Source organism: Malaclemys terrapin, chromosome 11 (assembly GCF_027887155.1).
Source record: "Malaclemys terrapin pileata isolate rMalTer1 chromosome 11, rMalTer1.hap1, whole genome shotgun sequence".
Taxonomy (NCBI): Eukaryota; Metazoa; Chordata; order Testudines; family Emydidae; genus Malaclemys; species Malaclemys terrapin.
In genome coordinates, this window is record NC_071515.1 from 3,690,228 (window position 1) to 3,711,215 (window position 20,988).

The window sequence follows — 20,988 nt, forward strand, 5'->3', positions numbered from 1 at the left end:
ATGTTTCTTCTACTTGGATGGTATCATTGTGTACACCATCCAGCTGGATGGAGCATCCGCAATGTCTATGAGCAGCATAGGAATGTCGACAGTTAGAACCAATGAGGCCACCATCTTCAGGGGAAGTTCTGAGTGGCAGTTGGGCCCAGAGTTTTGCAGGTATTTATGTGCCTAACTCCCTGACTGAGTAAAGGTCAGAGTAAAGGTTAATCCATACTGGTTAACCACCTGCTCATAGGGAAAAGCAGGAATTTATGCCCCATTTTAGACAAAACCTTAACCTTAACTGGAGTCGCCACCAGGCACCTCCATAATACTTTATGTGGCTTATATGGTTAACAACCCTTGGTCCTTCCTTTATTACCCACCCGTGTTCATGGCAACAATGACATAAGTGCTGCAGTGTGACCTCACAATGCTGTGATTTGAACACTGGGTCAGTTGGCCCTCAGGGTCAGTTGCTTTTACTTGGACAGAAGGAGAGGCTGGGTATTGTGCTGGCTAAAGTCGATTTCAGATCCAAGATCTAATCTATTACGGAGGGGAAAAAAGTAAGTGGGCTTTCTTACTCCCTATGGCTGTCCTACCTCTGACCAACAGAGACCCACTTTGCTTAAATTCTGTTTGAAAAGGGTCACCAAATTACATTCGTTTTTTTTGGCCCAGAACCTCAAAGGTATTTAGGCACTTAACTCCCACTGAAATCCATGGGAGTTAGGAGCCTAAATACCTTTGAGTATCTGGGCCTTTGTTCCATTTTATGTCTCTCTCGCTCTGGCATGAAAAGTGCCATCCTAACAGAATCCAGCAGGGAATCCAGCTGTCTGATCAGGGGCTACTTGTGCCCTACCTCTCTCTTACACTCAATTCTTTAGTTCAGCTGTAAAAATTGTGGCAGATAGGGAATAACTCCAGAGTTGATAAGGCTGCATGGTAAGGTTATATTTCATTAACCCAGCAGGGACTTCCGGAGATCACTGAGATCCCTAGAAAGACTTGCCCCCTCTGGGAGTCTCTTCTGCTGATCCCTCTCTGGGACCCTGTTCTAGGATCTCACACAGGGCTCTTGTCCCTGAAGTGGAGAATGAAAGGAAGTGGGTTCTGTTCCAGGCCTCCATTCATCTGTAGACGAGCTCCATACGCACAGACCCCAGAGGACACAATCAGGGGAGTCGCCCACTAACTTCAGTGGGCTTGGATCAGGCCCAGATATAGGCCCAATAAAAAGATGGCTCCTGCTGTCCCTGCAGCAGAGTGTGGAAAGGAGAGGCTCTTTGCTGTGGCATTATTTCCTCCAGGTGCAGAATGGACAGTAGGGGATTCCCTGCTTGAGGAGACATCCCTGCGCTAGCTGTCATCAAGCTAGCGTGTTAAATAGCAGCGTGGCTGCGACAGTTCAGGCAGTGGCTTGGGCTAACCGCCGGAGTACGTACTCATAGGGTCCGGATGGGGTTGTACTCGGGGTGGCTAGCCCCTCTCACCGCTGTCCATGCTATCCTTGCTACAGTGCTATTTTAACAAGCCAGTGCGAATATGTGTATGCGAGCTGGGTATCACACCCCCAGCTGCAAGTGTAGAGATACACTTGGTGGGGGGATTGGCAGGGGGTGCAGGGTCCCAGGCCCAGATTCTCAGAGGTATTTAAGCTCCTAACTGCCATTGATTTCCATGGAAGTTAGGAAACTCCATACCTTTGAGGATCTGGGCCCCAGTTCTCGGGCTCTGCTGTCTGTGGCTCACATTTTTAGCTGGAGGACGACGCACACATTCTCACTAGCTTCAGGCTGGAAATTGTCCCGCAGACAATAAGATCAACTGAAACAAAACTGGCCACCCTTCCTGACTTGTTGCAGAATGGACGTGCACAGCTTGCCAAGGGAGGAGAAGGAGGAGGACGCGGCTGCTGAGGGCACGTCCACCTTGGGAAGAGAGGAACATTCCAGTGGGAGTCAACGTGAGCCGGAGCTGGCTCGAGAAGATACTCAAGATGGCCCAGCCAAGGTGGTTCCTAAGCAGAGTGGGCCCATCCTAAGGTGTCTAAAGCGAATCTGCCAAAAAGTGAAGAGAGGCAAGACGCCATATCCCCGAACTGTCACTACAGGTAAAAGGAAAGGCTAAGGATGCGCTAAGGGGTGGGAATGAAGGGAGGCAAACTCAGTCTCAACCCCCATGTGTTCAAAGATTTGCAGTGATCCCAAAGGCTCTTGGGTTTGTGTTCCACTTAGGGGAAACTGAAGACAAGGCACAGAGAGTGGGGTGGGAAAACATGGAAAAAGTGGAGGAGGGGAGAACAAATAGATGTGGCCGCATGGCTTTGCTAGTGGGTGGACGGCGCTCTTCCATGGCTGAGTCTGCATGCAGCTTGAGGGCAGCCCTCTGTTCTGCACGGGGGGCAGAGATCACTGCTGGAGCTTGGCAAATAAATAATGAGCTAGCAGTAATCAGTCCCAGTACTAATCATCCCGGAATCTCCCAGAGACTGGAATGACAGGAGACAGTGTTCCTGAATCAGGACCAGTTTGGGTCCTCACAGCGCGGGATCAACGGCCGCGGCTCCCCCATCGACTCCGCTTCCGCCTCTCGCTCTGGTGGAGTTCCGGAGTCGACAGAGAGCGCGTTCGGGGATCAATTTATCGCGTCTAGACGAGACACGATAAATCGATCCTCGATAGATCGATTACTACCCGCCGATCCAGCAGGTAGTGAAGACGTACCCTTAGACCTTCACTGACAAAACAAATGGGTCCAGCTTTGTCGCTTATACACATGGTGTCAAGGCTGAATCCCTACTCTGGCACTTCGAGTGCAGAAGGTGGAGGCTGGCAAGGATTTAAAAAATCAATACTTGCCACTCCAGGCTTGTATTACACTCCCAAGGTTACAGCTTTTTTCTGACCTTGTCTTGGTAAATGCTGCCATCACCCAAATGCAAAAAAACCCCTTGGACCCAGGAAGAAGCACTTGGGAATTCTTCCCTGTGGGGTATCCTCAAGCCCTTTCAAATCCCCCCCACCCGTCCCCCTGGGGAAGAGCTGAGAAAGAAAACAAAGGAAATCTGCTGTTGCCACCAGCTAATTAAACAACATGCACAAACCTCTTAGGACACCAAAAATCCAATTCTGTTCTTCAAAAAGGTAAATTTTGTTAAAAACAAAAAGGAAGAAAGTACATCTGGAACTTAGGCTTTTTGCTAGATCTTAAAAGAAAACAATTACAAAAACTAAGCATCAAGATAGCTCTCTTGAGGTTCAGCTTCAAGGTTACAAGCAAAACAAAAGTATCTGGGCTTAGCTCAGAGGAGATCCACAAGCCAAAATAAAGAAATAAACCTGATCGCGTCTAGTTAAACATTCCCTGTCCAATGATTTTTCTCGGTATGGAAGATGAATTTTCATACCTGGTTCCAGCCTTACACAGAATTGCTGCTCCGTGTCCCATCTCTAGAGAACAGACACAGACAAAGAGAAGTTTTTTCCCCATTTTAAAAAGTTTTAGCCCTCCCATTGGATCTTTTGGTCAGGTGCCCACTCCTTTTCCTTTAGCTGGGGAACTTTGTTAACCCTTTACAGGTAAAGCAAGCAGAGAACAGCCACCAAGAGGGACTTTATAGCTAACTGGCTGGCTGGGTGTTCATAAAAGGGAGCCCCCCCCCCTTTCATTTATTACACATGGTCACGCTACATCTGGCTACTTGTCCTACAGAAAACAGGCCCTGTGTGGAGTCCTCCACATGGAGTCCCATTGCTGTTCTGCTTGTTCTCCTTGATCCAACCCTTCTCTGAACAAGTAGCTCACACAGTCAGGTCCTACACAATCCAACATTCTGCTGGAAGCCATCAGAACCCTTCTTAGACTGTCAATTCTTGGGAGCTGGGCCTGTGTCTTGCTTTGTTTGCAGACAGAGCCCAGTATATTGTAGGTGCTGCCCGGATACATCATCATCCTCAACTCACCACGATTTCTGATCCTGATTATTCATTGCTCTGCAACATTGTTAATTTATCTACCAGCTGTTCCGTGTGGAGGGGTTTTGAATGAAGGTAGAATATTCTACCCGATGATGTTCTCTATCTAAATCCCTTTCACCCTGATATATATTTTTTCTCATTTTGGTTTAGGATTTCATTATGAAAAAAAGTTTCTTAAGACTCTTGTTTGTTCTCAGCAAGAGCATCGACTGGCATAACATGCCTGACTTTTTTTTTCACAACTTTGCATCAGACACTGCAGGAGCCATAGTGGTGAGTAAATAATATACACAGGGTCCGTGTTATTGGTTGGAAAAGGTTGATGAACTGTGGAGAATACTTAGCTGCTAAACCCACGCTAGGGTCCATGGAATTTGGAGAGTTGTAAAGAACTTTGTTGTATACACTGAAGCAATTATTTCAGTGTGTAAAATTGAGGTTAGTGCTGATTGACTGGAAATATTAGTGTGAATGGACAGAGAGAGGATGCTAGTTGGTGGGAAGTAGGAGATGAGTGAACAGAGATGGATGAGGAAATGAGTGAGTGAATTTGTGGCTGGGTAGAAACAGATGAGATCCCTTTGGACAACACCACTGGCTGAGTAGCTTCATGATCTGGGAGCTCTTCCATCAGAAAGGAAGATCCTGGGTTTTGGCTGGGCTCCTTGTTACTTTTGGAATATCTGATGTTCTTTTAGCTGGGGATTTATTGGAGACTCCAGAGAAGCCTGTGGCTAATTTAGCCTTTTTTGAGGCCTCCAGAGTTAGCTGTGATGCCAGGGCTTTGTATAACCTCCTCAATGAATGTGTGAGGGAGTAGGACTGATGCTGGGAGCACTTGTGTCTCATTTACTATGTTTGCCCCTTTGTGACTTACAGGAGATGATTAAGAAAGAACCTCGGGACTCTCTCTCCAGCACCATACGGCTCCAGGCCATGGCCATCATTATCGAGCTGAGGTAACGTGACTTCTCATTTAACTGCCCAGCCTTCACACCTGACTTCTCACTCCATGCTCGGTGGGACCAGAGTTGCCAATAGCAGTCCCTCACTTCGTGCCTTTTTCTCTTTAGATGCTGAGGACTCTTTGGGGAGGAGCTGGGGGACTATTGCATGGCTGACTGATGATTTTTTACCCAGTAACATTGTAATCCTCTTTACTCCACATGTGATTCAAAGCCAAGAGTCTCTGCAGACATTTTGAGATGGTTTTCTTTCTGGAGGTGTCAGCTGAGTCATTTCCTTCACTCTCTTCTGTAGCGTTTCTGAGCCGGATTTACTATTCGGGTCACCAGTCCCTGCCCTCCCGTGCTTTTCCTGTATTCTGTTAATCTTTGCCAGTGTCTTACTCTTCTACATTGTTACTGTTCACATGATCTTGTTCTCTTGTATAGTCCAGATGTCTCTTAGTCTCACACTCCTTGAGCATAACCCTCAGTTCATGTCCTCACCATCTGATGCCTCCGTTACACTTCAGAACCTCAAGTCCAATCCAGGCTTCTTCCTTTTACCAGCAAAAAGCATGTGGTGAAGGCCATGGGCTCCCACCAGAGATGGATCCTGCTGAGAACATTCCTCAAGAGCGTGTTTTCCCTGCCACTTCTAATGACATTGCAGGTGCAAGGAGTAATCAGGGGTATAAGCGGCCAGTACACAAAGGTAACTCAAGAATGGTTTCCTGTTACTTACTTTGGGCCCATATTGGTGATATGTGACTACACTGTCAGCGAAATTTCTCATGGAACACCATTGTGGAGTATCAGTTGGGGACTTTAGCCCCGGTGACGTGGCCCTGATCATTCGTCCCATGCATACAGCAAGTAGCTGCCACATTCCCAGTTATGAAAATGATCCATCCGTTTTCAATTTACTAGGGAACTACTGGGGATCCCAATCTGGGTGGTGAAGCTAGAATGAGGCATGTGGAATGAGGAAAACATACTTAGTGCTTGCCCCAGAAATGGGGCTGGCTATTGTTTGATCACTGACCGGGTATTTCTGGTGTGTGGCACCTCCCACAGCTAGGTCCTCTTGCATGAAGGGGCTGAATAAAGTTGGGGTCCTGCGGCACTCGATACAGCCACATTTTCAGCCTGAACTTTACTTTAGTCCCTACTTTTGACCTGCAATTATTTGCAGTTACACCTTAGCTCACGTGGGCACCTGAAATACCTGATTTCACACCTAAATCCAGTACTTTGGCATCGAAGTGATCAACTTGACGGGTGAAAAGACCAGTAGGAGCAAAGCTGTGCCTGCAAATTGTGGGTGTAAATATGGTGGCAAATCTTTAAACATCTGACCCGTACTGTCAGAGTTGCTAAAGCTTTCAGTGCCTGTGCTTTTTAATTCTGAAAAGCCATTTATGGCCCTAAAGTTGAGGGGAGAGAAATTACAGACACTGGACCAAATTCACTACCAAAGTCAATAGAATTTAGAACACTTAATTTGCCTCACATCCTGCATGCTCACATATGCTCTCTCTAACCAAATCATTGGAGTGAATAGTATCTAAGACCCAGAGGAGTAAAGGGCAAAGACACAGGGCCGGCGCAACCCATTAGGCGGTCGCCTAGGGCGCTACAATTTGGGGGGTGGCGACCACAGCGGTATTTCGGCGGCGGGACCTTCCGCCGCCTCTGTGGGGGGCGGCATTTCGGGGCGGGACCTTCCGCCGCCTAGGGCAGCAGAAAAGCTGGCGGCACTCCTGCAAAGACAAGGTGATATATTTATTAAAGTGATATTTATTTCTAATGTTAAAAAATCTCATTTCAATGTAGGACTTTCTTTTGCTATAACATTTTCCTTACTCTCTGATAAGGGCTTTGCTGCATGTTATCTTCCCAAGGGAGGCATTGATGAATTCATTACATCAGGTTTGGGGAATGATTTGGAAGATCAATTATAAGAAAAGGGTCATTTATACTGCAGATGTCTTTCTGTTCTCAGTTTCCTTTGGTTTATAATGGAAATGAGGCAGGGATATAACGATGCATCTGGCTTTCTGGGTGATTGTCAAGAGCACAGCTTTGAATCACGGCAGGCCAATATCAGTTGAAACATGAGGCTAGTTTTCTCGAGATTCCTGAAGGATTCACTGCCCAGAACAAATCTAAATACGGTTTCTCTTGTGCTCAGGGTACCCACATTATTGAATAAGTGAAGTAGCTAATTATTTAGCAACTATTGTGTACAAGAAGTATGGGCCAGACCCTTCGCTGGTATGAATCCGTGTAGCTTCACGCCCGCTGATGGAGCTATGTCAGTATGCACTCATTGAGGATCTGGCCTTATTTTTATAGACCTTGTCTTCGGACAAGGTCTGAACTATAAATTCTATTGGTTTATGACTTGGAAGCCAGAAAGGACCATTAGATCATCTAACCCAGGGGTGGCCAACCTGAGCCTGAGAAGGAGCCAGAATTTACCAATGGACATTGCTGAAGATCCACAGTAATATGTCAGCAGCCCCCCATCAGCTCCCCCACCCCCACTCCCAGCGCCTCCTGCGCTCTGCCAGCCCCGCTGATCAGCGCCTCCCCCTCCCTCTCCGCACGTCCCCATCAGCTGTTTGGTGGCGTGCAGGAGGCTCTGGAGGGGAGGAGTGATGGCACGGCAGGCTCAGGGGATGAGGCGGGAAGGGGTGGAGTGGGGGCAGAGCCTGTGGCAGAGCCAGGTGTTGAGCAGTGAGCACCAGTAGCGTAGCTAGGGTAGAAGCGGGGCAGCGACCGCTCCCCCACCGAGCACAAGTGGCGCCTTTTTCATTTTACTCACCCGGGAGCAGAAAAAAAAAGGCTCCCCCTGCTGCGGCGTTTTTACTGACGGGGCGGCGCTCCGGGTCTTGGCGGTACTTCGGCGGCGGGACCTTCACTAGCTCCGGGTGTCTTCGGCGGCACTGAAGCTTCATCGCCGAAATGACGCCGAAGACCCGCAGAGCGAGTGAAGGTCCCGCCGCCGAGGTGCCGCCGAAGACCCTCAGAGCGAGTGAAGGTCCCGTCGCCGAGGTGCCGCCGAAGACCCGCAGAGGGAGTGAAGGTCCCGCCGCCGAGGTGCCGCCGAAGACCCGCAGAGCGAGTGAAGGTCCCGTCGCCGAGGTGCCGCCGAAGACCCACAGAGCGAGTGAAGGTCCCGCCGCCGAGGTGCCGCCGAAGACCCACAGAGCGAGTGAAGGTCCCGCCGCCGAGGTGCCGCCGAAGACCCGCAGAGCGAGTGAAGGTCCCGCCACCGAGGTGCCACCGAAGAGCCGCAGAGCGAGTGAAGGTCCTGCCGCCGAGGTGCCGCCGAAGACCCGGAGCGCCGCCCTGTCAGTAAAAGCGCCGCAGCGGTTGGCGCCTTTTTTTTCCAGTGCCCCGTTCCCTCCACCTGGCTACGCCCCTGATGAGCACCCCCGGGCACATTGGAACGTTGGTGCCTGTAGCTCCAGCCCCGGAGTCGGTGCCTATACAAGGAGCCGCATGTTAACTTCTGAAGAGCCGCATATGGCTCCGGAGCCACAGGTTGACCACCCCTGATCTAGCCTGATTTCTTGTATAACACAGGCCAAAGAATTTCACCCTGTGATTCTTGCCTCAAGCCCATAAGATAAATTATTTGTATAATCCACAGCTCTGTGGCGCTGAGCATAACGGTTCCCCCTCCTTTCAGGATCTCTTCATTGAAACATTGCAGACCCTCAACGAGATGCTCCAGAGTCTGATTTTAGAAAATCCAGTTCCGGCTGAGCTAGAGAAGATCTTGCAGGTAAACAGGATCTGGAGATGCCGGTTGGAGGATGGTAAGGTAGGGAAGAGGAACAGGAAAATCTTGTCAAGAGCTTGTGAGGGAAAGGAGAGTTAAGGAAAGAACGGAGTGCCCCATCTCCACAGGGTTCTCCTATTAGGGCATATGTGACAAGGTTCATGTAGCATGGGGGAGTCTTCTATTTCCATCTGTGAGGTCTGACAATCTCCTCCATTGTTACCCTCAGTTTCTTTCCTGTCTCCAGGTGGCCCTTACATCACAGTGTCCTTTCCAAATGAGGACGTTATTCCCTTTACTGCCCATCATTGCCACTCCTGATGCAATTGGAGGGGTCGCTGCCAGGACTCTAGTCCCCCATGAGGGCTGGCACCTGGCCTCCACAGAACTCCCAGCTCCAGCTGTCCCACAGTGAGAACCAATGGGTGCAATGGGAACCAAGACTGCCGCTAACTACAGAGCATGAGGGCTGGCCCAAAGTCTGCAATCATGAAAGAATAGAAGTTTTCCTCCAGCTGCTCTTATTTTGCTGAATGAAATGCTGGATTGTGTGGCTTGTCCAGAGAAGACTTGGCCCTTCCCTTCCTTACATAGGACTCAATCCTGCATCCATTAAAGGCTCGATCCAATGCTCATTGAAATCAAATGGGGACCTTTCCGTTGACTTCAATGGGCATTGGATCGGTCCTTAGATCAATGTCAAAACTTTCTTTGACTTCAGCGGGTGTGTGACTGGGCCCTCAGAGAGAAATGCACTTTGCTTCCGTTCCAAGAGAAGAATTCCATGTGTATTTTGAGTCTGCACAAAGCAGACGCAGCCTGTATCTGTAAGAGTGAGATGATTCAGCCAGAATAAAGATTATCCTTTGGGGATCACTTGTATATACCCTTTCCCCCTGTTATTTTTAACCTCTCTTGTTTTTCCTGCAGCTCATGGACTCCTGGATGCAGTCGAGGGAAGCTTGCCGGCGGGAGAGGGCTGTATGGAGCAGCATACTGCTCCTAAACTTCGTGGCCACAGAAGTCAAACTGGATGTGAGTAACTCTTGACTTCTAGTGACCTGATTGCAAAGTAGACCTACAGGGCACTCTCCCATGCCAGAGAAACTTCCTGCTTAGAAGTATGTTGATGGGCCCCACAGTGCAATGCTCCCTAATAGGCGGAGGAAAAAACGATCTCGTTGCTCGTCCATCATCCTGACTGAGATGGGTTGGCGGCTGATACACTTGGAAAATAAATCCAGTGCCCTGGAGGAATAGGCCACCTCTTTCCAATGCAGGAAAGGCAGCTAACAAGGGGCACAGGAAGAACGGGTTTTTCTATGGTTGGATCTAATGAATTTCAGAGAAAAGAGATTTCAAAATCCTAGAGACTGAAGACATTTCATCCCCAGCTGGTTCCCTGTTTGCCTCCAATCCTCATCCTAGTACCATGGGATACTTTCCTCTTGTGGAGCTGCAGGAAGAGGCCTCTCCATTCCAGCCCACCTCAGCTGTTACAGATCATTATGATCCTGATCTTGCTCCCACTGACATCTGTGGCAAAACTCCAGTGGACGTCTGTGGTGCGGGATCGAGCCCTATATTCTTCTTCTGGCTCCCAAACCTCTTCTGAAGAGGGAGAGCTGAGGATCACGCCCCATTATAGAAAGGGACTGTGTGGATATAGACTCCTTGCCTAGGAGACACAGCCCGCTTTACCTGCAGTGGTAATGGATTCCTCCTCTCCTCTTTTGTACAATTAGGAAGCGTCTCCATTCACCAGGCTCGGACACCTGGTTGCAGTGCTGGGGATCCGCTGTGGGGATCCCGTCAAGGCGATCAGCTCAAAGGCAGCAGGGGCTGTTCATTACCTCGTCTCTATTGCGTGGCGCCAAAAGAGTAAGAGAAGCACTGATGAGCATCTGAATCCCCCTCCTGGGAGCTAAATGCTAGAGATTTGCTCAGGCAAAGCTCCCGTTCAGGATAGTGCCTGAGGAAGAAGTAGAGCATCTGGCTCGGTATTTGTTCCTTTGAACAGAGTGCTGGTTTTTGTGTGGCTCTAGAAACAAGCGTCTGATAGTCATCCCGTAATTCTAGCCCTGACTTTCAAAGAAAGGAAAGGGGAGGGGGGGAATACAGAGAAAGGCACGTTACCGCAAACTGAGACGGGTAGAGCTCATTCCGTCAGTGGGAATGGGAAGGGTCAGTGGGACACGATGATAGGGGATTCAACGCCATCAGACCAATTAGTTCAGTTCAAGATGCCTGTACCCCGAACGGCCCAGAACTTTGATGGCTGTTGGAAATCTGGATCCAAATCTGGGGCTCGATTCATGACTGTGTTAATCCACTTCTATGCCACTGAAGTGTTTTGGCTAGATTCCAGTCACCTCTTGATAGAGCCACTTTACTCTGGGGGTCAAGGCCCTGATCCAGCACAACATTTACGCACATCTGTAACTTTCATCAGGCGAGTAGTCCCACGGAAGTCCCTGGGATTATTCATCTGCTTAGAATAATGTACGTGCTTAAAATGGAGAAATGGGCTGAGGTAAACAGGATGAAGTTTAACAAAGACAAATGCAAAGTGCTCCACTTAGGAAGGAAAAATCAATTTCACACATACAGAATGGGAAAAGACTGTCTAGGAAGGAGTACGGCAGAAAGGGATCTAGGGGTTATAGTGGACCACAAGCTAAATATGAGTCAACAGTGTGATGCTGTTGCAAAAAAAGCAAACATGATTCTGGGATGCATTAACAGGTGTGTTGTGAGCAAGACACGAGAAGTCCTTCTTCCGCTCTACTCTGCTCTGGTTAGGCCTCAGCTGGAGTATTGTGTCCAGTTCTGGGCGCCGCATTTTAAAAAAGATGTGGAGAAATTGGAAAGGGTCCAAAGAAGAGCAACAAGAATGATTAAAGGTCTTGAGAACATGACCTATGAAGGAAGGCTGAAAGAACTGGGTTTGTTTAGTTTGGAAAAGAGAAGACTGAGAGGGGACATGATAGCAGTTTTCAGGTATCTAATAGGGTGTCATAAGGAGGAGGGAGAGAACTTGTTCACCTTAGCCTCTAAGGATAGAACCAGAAACAATGGGTTTAAACTGCAGCAAGGGAGGTCTAGGTTGGACATTAGGAAAAAGTTCCTAACTGTCAGGGTGGTTAAACACTGGAACAAATTGCCTAGGGAGGTTGTGGAATCTCTGTCTCTGGAGATATTTAAGAGTAGGTTAGATAAATGTCTATCAGGGATGGTCTAGACAGTATTTGGTCCTGCCATGCGGGCAGGGGACTGGACTCGATGACCTCTCGAGGTCCCTTCCAGTCCTATAATCTATGAATCTATGCTTTCCTGGATCAGGGCCAAACAAAGGGCTTTGTCCAGTAAAGAGGGATGAGAGCAGAAGCCAGGAAGCAGAATGGAAAGTTAAGAGTGTTATTAACATGTATTTCAGTTGCACAGTTGGACAGAAAGAATGTGGAATGGACTGAACAGAGGAACAAGGAATTTCTGGCTGCTTGGAGCCCCACTGTGGTTTGCAACAGCCCCTCCAGGATCGCAGAGGTAATCACATCCTGGCACTAATGACCATTCTACATTGGTGTCAGTACAATACGGTATCGCACAGCTCCAAACTACTTCCTGTCCCTGGATCGCCCATCTCTATTGTGTATGGCTTACCCAAGAATTACAGCTCCTGCCCTTACTCATGGCTAGAAATGACATGCTCAGAAAGAAACAAGATGGGTGAGGTCCAATTTTTTTATTGGATCAACTTCTGTGGGTGAAAGAGACAAACTTTTGAGCCATACAGAGCTCTTCTTCAGACAGAGACAGAAGAGCTCTGTGTAGCTCAAAAGCTGGTCTCTCTCACTACCAGAAGTTGGTTCAATAAAAGATAGAACCTCACCCACCTTGTGTCTCTAATACCCTGGGACCGACACGGCTACAACAGTGAAGATAACAAATGCTCATAAAGAGTGATCTACTCTGCAGCAAGTGGTTCTCAATCTTTCCAGACTATTGTACCTGATTTCAGTCCCAGGGGGCGGGGTTCGGGCGTCAGCTTGAGCCCCGGGCGGTGGTAAGGTGGCCGGGTGCCCGGTTTTCGACCAGAAAATCTGGTTGAAAAGGGGATCTGATAGTGTCCGGTCAGATCTACTGACTGGACACCCAAAGTCCAGTTACTGCGGGTGAGGGAGGTGGGGAGGTGCCAGGTCATCACCCGCACCAGCCCCAACTCAACCGGGGCCGCCACCTACCCACATCATGCGGCTGCAGCTCCCAGCAGGCAAATTGCTCCTGACCTGGGCAGGGAAGAGGGGAAGAGCAGTGAGCAACAGTGGAAGGGGAGAAGAGGACCAAATGGGGGGCAGGGCCTCGGGGGGAAGAGGCAGGGCAGAAGAGGTCCAGCACTCCTGCATGAGTGTCCGGTTTTTAAATATTACAAAGTTGGCAAACCTAGGCAGTGGGCTTGGCTTGGGCTTCAGCTTCTGCATGTATCTTAGATTTGCGGGGGCCCTGCTTGCCACCCCCAATGGCGACCCTAAACTTGTGACCCCCTAAACCCATCCCATGAACCCCCTGGGGGTTGCCACCCCCAGATTGAGAAACACTGATATAGTAGATAGTATAAACAAGTCATTGTCTGTATGAAATGTTAGTTTGGACTGACTTTGCTAGTGCTTTTTATGTAGTCTGTTGTAAAACTAAGCAAATATCTAGATGAGTTGATGTACCCCCTGTACCCCCAGGGACAGCAAGTTATGTGGGCCCATGGTGCCCGGGCTTGAGAAAATTCAGGGCCCAGGGGACCCGGCTCCACCAATGTTCGGGGCCGGGTCTCTCTCCCAGCCCCGCCTGTGTTGTACTTAAAGTACTGCACAGGATCTTTTCAGGGGGAATAAGGCAAAACGCCACATTTATTAGTAATACATGTATTCACTAACACTGTATCATATGCATATAATATATTACACTTACACTCACACACACACACACAAACCCATTCCGTCTTGTTGTTACCAATTAGTTGCTCCCCTTAACTTCACTGGCCAGGTGAGTTAGATGGGGGAGGGGGTGGAGCCGGGCTTCTGCCGATCCGGATCGATGCTCCCATGTTGACAAGACGAGACCCGGGGTCCTGTGCAAGACACCTCACTTTTATAGCAGCTTTCCTCTTATGCAAATCTAGACCAGATTCAAACTCTGTGTCTGTGGCCATTGGTCCTTTGTGCTGCTTTCTTTTGAGTGTTGTCCCAATGCTGCAAAGAGGGTGTTTCCAAAAGAAGGTGCTTGCTTCTAACCCCCGAGGACGTCAGTATGTCTGCTTGTCTTTAATGAGCCCACTTGACACGTTTTATTGTTCTTGGGTCTGGCTCCCAGCCCCTCTCCAACAGTTGAGGCTGTCTGGAGGTGCTGCCTTCCATGCCTTGCTCATCCACACCTCATTCATTCAACAGGGCAATTGATTAAGAGTGGGGGTGGGGAGAGCTCTTGTTCTATTGCTAGCAAACAGAATTTTTTCTTCTATCTTATTCTATCCTTAGGGACTATAATATTATACCAAGGGCAATGCAAAGTTTCTAAATGAGGTTTTGATACAAAGTCCCATGAAAACAGAGGTCACACGTGGGTAGACCCACCACAAGGTTATATGAAGAGGCATAACAAAGTCACTGAGGTCAGGACCTTTTTAAGCACACACAACAAATAAGATTTTGTAGGATTACCACAGTTGTTATGCAAGGTTAAACTGATTTGGACTTATTTAGTTGCTAAAATGTTGTAGAATTCCCTATTTTTAACAGTTGTTTTCAGAGGTTTCTGGGGACCTGAAAGATGGGGCCATACAATTATGGGCCAAGGTCTTACAGGTTATGGGGGCCCAAGAACTACCCTTCAGGGCTTGGGGAAATAGAACCAGAGTGCATAGAGGAAAGTGTGGAATTAATAATAATACAAGCAAATGTAACTAACAATACAAATGTATCAAGACCAAAAATTAACAACAAAATGATTATTAGAGAACCTGACAAAACAAAACAAAACAACCCTGATGCACTGGGGACCAAAGTCTTTTGGACACAAGGGGTGATTGATAAGTTGGATGGAGATGGGGGAAGTAGAGAGAGGAAAAGACATTTGCCCTGTCTAGTGTCGTATCCCCTCTCTCTCTGGACCCAATGCTAGCACAGGACACCACTAGAGACAGACACAGAACATGCAACACAGAACACTGAACACAGACTTTGTCATGACACTAGAACCATGGTATTTCATAACTCTTCAGCTGGTACCAGCTCTCCTGATGTTCTGGTTCAGAGCCTGAAAGATAGAAGCTTGGAAACAAATTAGCACAGTGCTTCCACCCTGGCAGAACCTGCTTGGTCTCTGCCACAGTGTGTTTGGTACTTGGGGCTGCACAAATGCTAATTAAGTGGTGCATTTCTTGAGAGTGTAAATCCTCCCTTTCTCTCAGTAAAAGGGCGTTAACACTCCATCTAGAAAAAAAATTCTGTTTTAAAATCTCCAGCCATTTTGCCATGGCCTGGAGATTTGAGGCAGAAGCAGGCACTGTTGTTAACTGTTTTAATGGCATTTTGGCCCTGGGAGGAGGAATTTACCCAAATATTCCAAATATCCCCCTTCCCAATCTCCAGAGGGGTCCCAAAGGTCTGCCCCCTTCTGGGGTCTCAAATGTTTTTTTTCCTGATGTTACTGCTGCTGTAAGATTTGAGAGTGCTGTTTTAACTCTCTGTACCCAACCTGTTTTTTAGTTTCTTTATTTGTTGCTTGCCTGGGCCCGATTCTGCTTTTTTTAATAAACAGTTTTTTTCCATGGGCACAAGCCTTGTTTTACTACCAATTTAGCAAGGAGGGTGGGCTTTTTAACTAGCCCCCACCCTTCCTGGTTTCGTTTTTTAAACATTTTCTGCAAAATTGTGAAATTACCACAATATTACTTACAAAAAACAAAACAAAAAAAACAAACAAACATAAACCACACTACACTGCCCAAACTCCTATATTTTTCAGAGTTTGGCTTAACAGAACAAGATTTGTTTTTAACCCACTTTGGGCCAGAGGGAGAGACGCTAAGCTTCCCTCTGTATTACTCGGTCTGCTACCACCGAGGGTTCATACACCAATTATACAAATCCTTCCCCGGATTAGATCCTTTCCCGGATCAGAGTGAGAAACACTAAGTTCTTCTCTTTAGCTCAGTCTTGCTACGGCTGAGGGTGTATGTACCTCTATAACACAATTCAAACCTAAACTCCTATATCCTTCAGAGTTTGGTTAATCCTTCCCCGGATTAGAGTGAGAAACACTAAGTTCTTCTCTTTAGCTCAGTCATGAACACAATTTAAACCTAAACTCCTATATCCTTCAGAGTTTGGTTAATTAACTGAAAGTTTACGCTCTTTTTCCTCTAGTGCCAGGCTTGCTAAAGCTGGCGGTGTGCACACCAGTTTTATAATAACTGTGGGTTCTATGCTTGCTCCCCCTTTCGCATTCTCCACCAAAATGTTGTACTTAAAGTACTGCACAGGATCTTTTCAGGGGGAATAAGGCAAAACGCCACATTTATTAGTAATACATGTATTCATTAACACTGTATTATATGCATATAATATATTACACTTACACTCACACACACACTCAAACACACTCCGTCTTGTTGTTACCAATTAGTTGCTCCCCTTAACTTCACTGGCCAGGTGAGTTAGATGGGGGAAGGGGTGGAGCCGGGCTTCTGCCGATCCGGATCGATGCTCCCATGTTGACAAGACGAGACCCGGGGTCCTCTGCAAGACACCTCACTTTTATAGCAGCTTTTCTCTTATGCAAATCTAGACCAGATTTAAACTCTGTGTCTGTGTCCATTGGTCCTTTGTGCTGCTTTTTTTTGAGTGTTGTCCCAATGCTGCAAAGAGGGTGTTTCCAAAAGAAGGTGCTTGCTTTTAACCCCCGAGGACGTCAGTATGTCTGCTTGTTTTTAATGAGCCCACTTGACACGTTTTATTGTCCTTGGGTTTGGCTCCCAGCCCCTCTCCAACAGTTGAGGCTGTTTGGAGGTGCTGCCTTTCATGCCTTGCTCATCCACACCTCATTTATTCAACAGGGCAATTGATTAAGAGTGGGGGGGGGGGGGGGGGAGAGCTCTTGTTTTACTGCTAGCAAAAAGAAATTTTTCTTCTATCTTATTCTATCCTTAGGGGCTATAATATTATACCAAGGGCAATGCAAAGTTTCTAAATGAGGCTTAGATACAAAGTTCCATGAAAACAGAGGTTACACGTGGGTAGACCCACCACAAGGTTATATGAAGAGGCACAATGTAAAGACATATGAAAATTATCAGAGATTGATCTACACCTGCCGCCCCCACGCACCTCCCCCGGCCCCGGCTGCCACCCCCGCGCACCTCCCCCAAGCGCCCCCTGCAGCTCCGCACTGTGCTCCCTCGCCAGCCGCTGCCGCAGCCGGCTACAAGGAAGCGGCGCCGGGGGCAGGCTGAGGCGTCTGCTGTGTCTGCGGAGGGAGGAGGGGAGGAGCGCATGGCAGCCCCCCCCTGCCCCCCAGCAGGAGACTCCGAGTCGACTCGGGGGAGGGGAGGGGGAGGCTTATCCTGGCCGGACCTCCTGAGCAGCAGCCTGGGGGGGCTTGGATGAGTGTCGTGTTGGGGGTCGGTGAGGAGGCCCCCCCTTCCTCTCCCCCAGAGCTCGCTGCCGCCAGACTCCCTCCAGAGCCCGCACTCAAACTTCCTCCCAGAGCCTGCACCCCAAACCCCCTCCCGCACCCAGACTCCCTCCAGAGCCCGCACTCAAACTTCCTCCCAGAGCCTGCACCCCAAACCCCTCCCACACCCAGAGCTCGCTGCCGCCAGCAGGGAGAGGGCTGGGGGGAGTCCTCCTCTCTGGCCCCCTGCCCCAGCCCAGGGTCAGCCTGCCTGCTGCACCCCAAACTCCTCATCCTTGGACCAGCCGCACGCCCCCTCCCACACCCAAACCCTCTATCCCAGCCCAGAGCCTGCACCCAGCACCCAAACTCCATCTCAGAGCCTGCACCCCTCCTGCACCCAAACTTCCTCCCAGAGCCTGCACCCCAAACCCCCTCCCGCACCCAGACTCACTCCCAGAGCCCGCACTCAAACTTCCTCCCAGAGCCTGCACCCCAAACCCCTCCCACACCCAGACTCACTCCCAGAGCCCGCACTCAAACTTCCTCCCAGAGCCTGCACCCCAAACCCCCTCCCGCACCCAGACTCCCTCCCAGAGCCTGCGCTCAAACTTCCTCCCAGAGCCTGCACCCCAAACCCCCTCCCGCACCCAGACTCACTCCCAGAGCCCGCACTCAAACTTCCTCCCAGAGCCTGCACCCCAAACCCCTCCCACACCCAGAGCTCGCTGCCGCCAGCAGGGAGAGGGCTGGGGGGAGTCCTCCTCTCTGGCCCCCTGCCCCAGCCCAGGGTCAGCCTGCCTGCTGCACCCCAAACTCCTCATCCTTGGACCAGCCGCACGCCCCCTCCCACACCCAAACCCTCTATCCCAGCCCAGAGCCTGCACCCAGCACCCAAACTCCATCTCAGAGCCTGCACCCCTCCTGCACCCAAACTTCCTCCCAGAGCCTGCACCCCAAACCCCTCCCACACCCAGACTCCCTCCCAGAGCCTGCGCTCAAACTTCCTCCCAGAGCCTGCACCCCAAACCCCCTCCCGCACCCAGACTCACTCCCAGAGCCCACACTCAAACTTCCTCCCAGAGCCTGCACCCCAAACCCCCTCCCGCACTCAGACTCCCTCCCAGAGCCTGCACCCCAAACCTCTCCCACACCCAGACTCCCTCCCAGAGCCCGCAGCCCCTGCTGCACCCCAGCCCCCTGCCTCAACCCAGAGCCTGCACCCAGCACCCAAACTCCATCTCAGAGCCTGCACCCCTCCCGCACTCAAACTTCCTCCCAGAGCCTGCACCCCAAACTCCCTTCCACACCCAGACTCCCTCCCAGAGCCTGCACCCCTCCTGCACCCAAACTTCCTCCCAGAGCCTGCACCCCAAACCCCTCCCACACCCAGACTCCCTCACAGAGCCCGCACCCAAACTTCCTCCCAGAGCCCGCAGCCACTCCTGCACCCCAGCCTCCTGCCTCAACCCAGAGCCTGCACCCAGCACCCAAACTCCATCTCAGAGCCTGCACCCCTCCCGCACTCAAACTTCCTCCCAGAGCCTGCACCCCAAACTCCCTCCCGCACCCAGACTCCCTCCCAGAGCCCGCACTCAAACTTCCTCCCAGAGCCTGCACCCCAAACCCCCTCCCGCACCCAGACTCCCTCCAGAGCCCGCACTCAAACTTCCTCCCAGAGCCAGCACCCCAAACCCCCTCCCGCACCCAGACTCCCTCCCAGAGCCCGCACTCAAACTTCCTCCCAGAGCCTGCACCCCAAACCCCCTCCCACACCCAGACTCCCTCCAGAGCCCGCACTCAAACTTCCTCCCAGAGCCTGCACCCCAAACTCCCTCCCGCACCCAGACTCCCTCCCAGAGCCTGCGCTCAAACTTCCTCCCAGAGCCTGCACCCCAAACCCCTCCCACACCCAGACTCCCTCCCAGAGCCCGCACTCAAACTTCCTCCCAGAGCCTGCACCCCAAACGCCCTCCCACACCCAGACTCCCTCCCAGAGCCCGCAGCCCCTCCTGCACCCCAGTCCCCTGCCTCAACCTAGATCCTGCACCCAGCACCCAAACTCCATCTCAGAGCCTGCACCCCTCCCGCACCCAAACTCCCTCCCAGAGCCCGCAGCCACTCCTGCACCCCAGCCTCCTGCCTCAACCCAGAGCCTGCACCCAGCACCCAAACTCCATCTCAGAGCCTGCACCCCTCCCGCACCCAAACTTCCTCCCAGAGTCTGCACCCCAAACTCCCTCCCGCACCCAGACTCCCTCCCAGAGCCTGTGCTCAAGCTTCCTCCCAGAGCCTGCACCCCAAACCCCCTCCCGCACCCAGACTCCCTCCCAGAGCCCGCACTCAAACTTCCTCCCAGAGCCAGCACCCCAAACCCCCTCCCGCACCCAGACTCCCTCCCAGAGCCTTAGGCAGGTGTAGGGGGAGGCGGGACTTGGACCCATTCTGAGCAATGCCAAAAATTATACAAACCTGCCGCCCCTGTGTGTACCCCCAGGGGTATGCGTATCCCTGATTGAGAACCACTGTTCTAGCAGATGGGTTCCCAACCTGGGGGGCACAGCCACCCTGCCCTTTCCTTATTGCCAAATGGGACAGGGTCTTGGCTAGTTTGGAATGGGACTCTGGGAGGGTCCTAGTATAGGAAAGGGAGTGTCCATATGGGGAAGGTTGAACGCCTGCTGCTCTAGTACTTTGGGTTGTTAGAAGCTGTCACAACGAGGTCTATACTATATAGGCTTGATCCAAAACCTATTGAAGCCAATGGAAGTCTTTCCATTGATTTCAATGGTCTTTGGGTCAGGCTGCAAGCCAGGAAGTATGGTGATGGTGTCGTAACCAGGACTTGGGTGCTGTATTTCTGCTGGGATGTGTTGTAGGAGGGTATCACATACAGTCACAGTCAAAGACCGAGTACTGTAACAGTCATTACTAACATTACTACATGGATCCCGCAACTGCTGATCTTTTAATGGTGACCCTTGCACCTCGGATGCCTGAGAAGTAGGAGTCTGACACCACTAAATGCACATCCTGACGTGCATGGCAGCACTCCTAGGTTGGCCACTCTAATGGTTTAACTAGTCCTCTTGCCTCACTGTGAGTGATTTGGTTTCGCAGCAGAAGCCTCATCAGCCACTGGGGCCCTGTAATAGAAAGGAGTAAAACAGAGCCCCTGAGAAGCTGGAGAGGACCTGCAACCCCCAGACAGGGCTTTCTCTGGGCTCCAGTAGTTATCAGCCCCCCGTGGAATCAGGACGAGGCCTTTTGTAAATTACACTTTTCCCTGTATGCTTCAGCTCTTTGGAGTCTATTTCAACCCAAGAGAGAGGACAGATTTCATTCTGACTGTTATGGATGGCCTGACGAATCACTGCAACAATAACTGCCAGCCAACTGCAGAGGGATTGCTGTCTGCCATGGTGAACAGCGGTGGGACTAAGGTGGAGAAGGTATGGGGGCGCTGCTGCTGAGATGGACGGAAACTAGAATTCCCAGTGCTGGGAACAGTCATACGTTCAGAGAGTTTAAGGCCAGAAGGAACCATCAGATCTTCTAGTCTGATTCCTGTATCTTGGAAAACATAATCCCAACTATACATACAAACGGAGGGGGT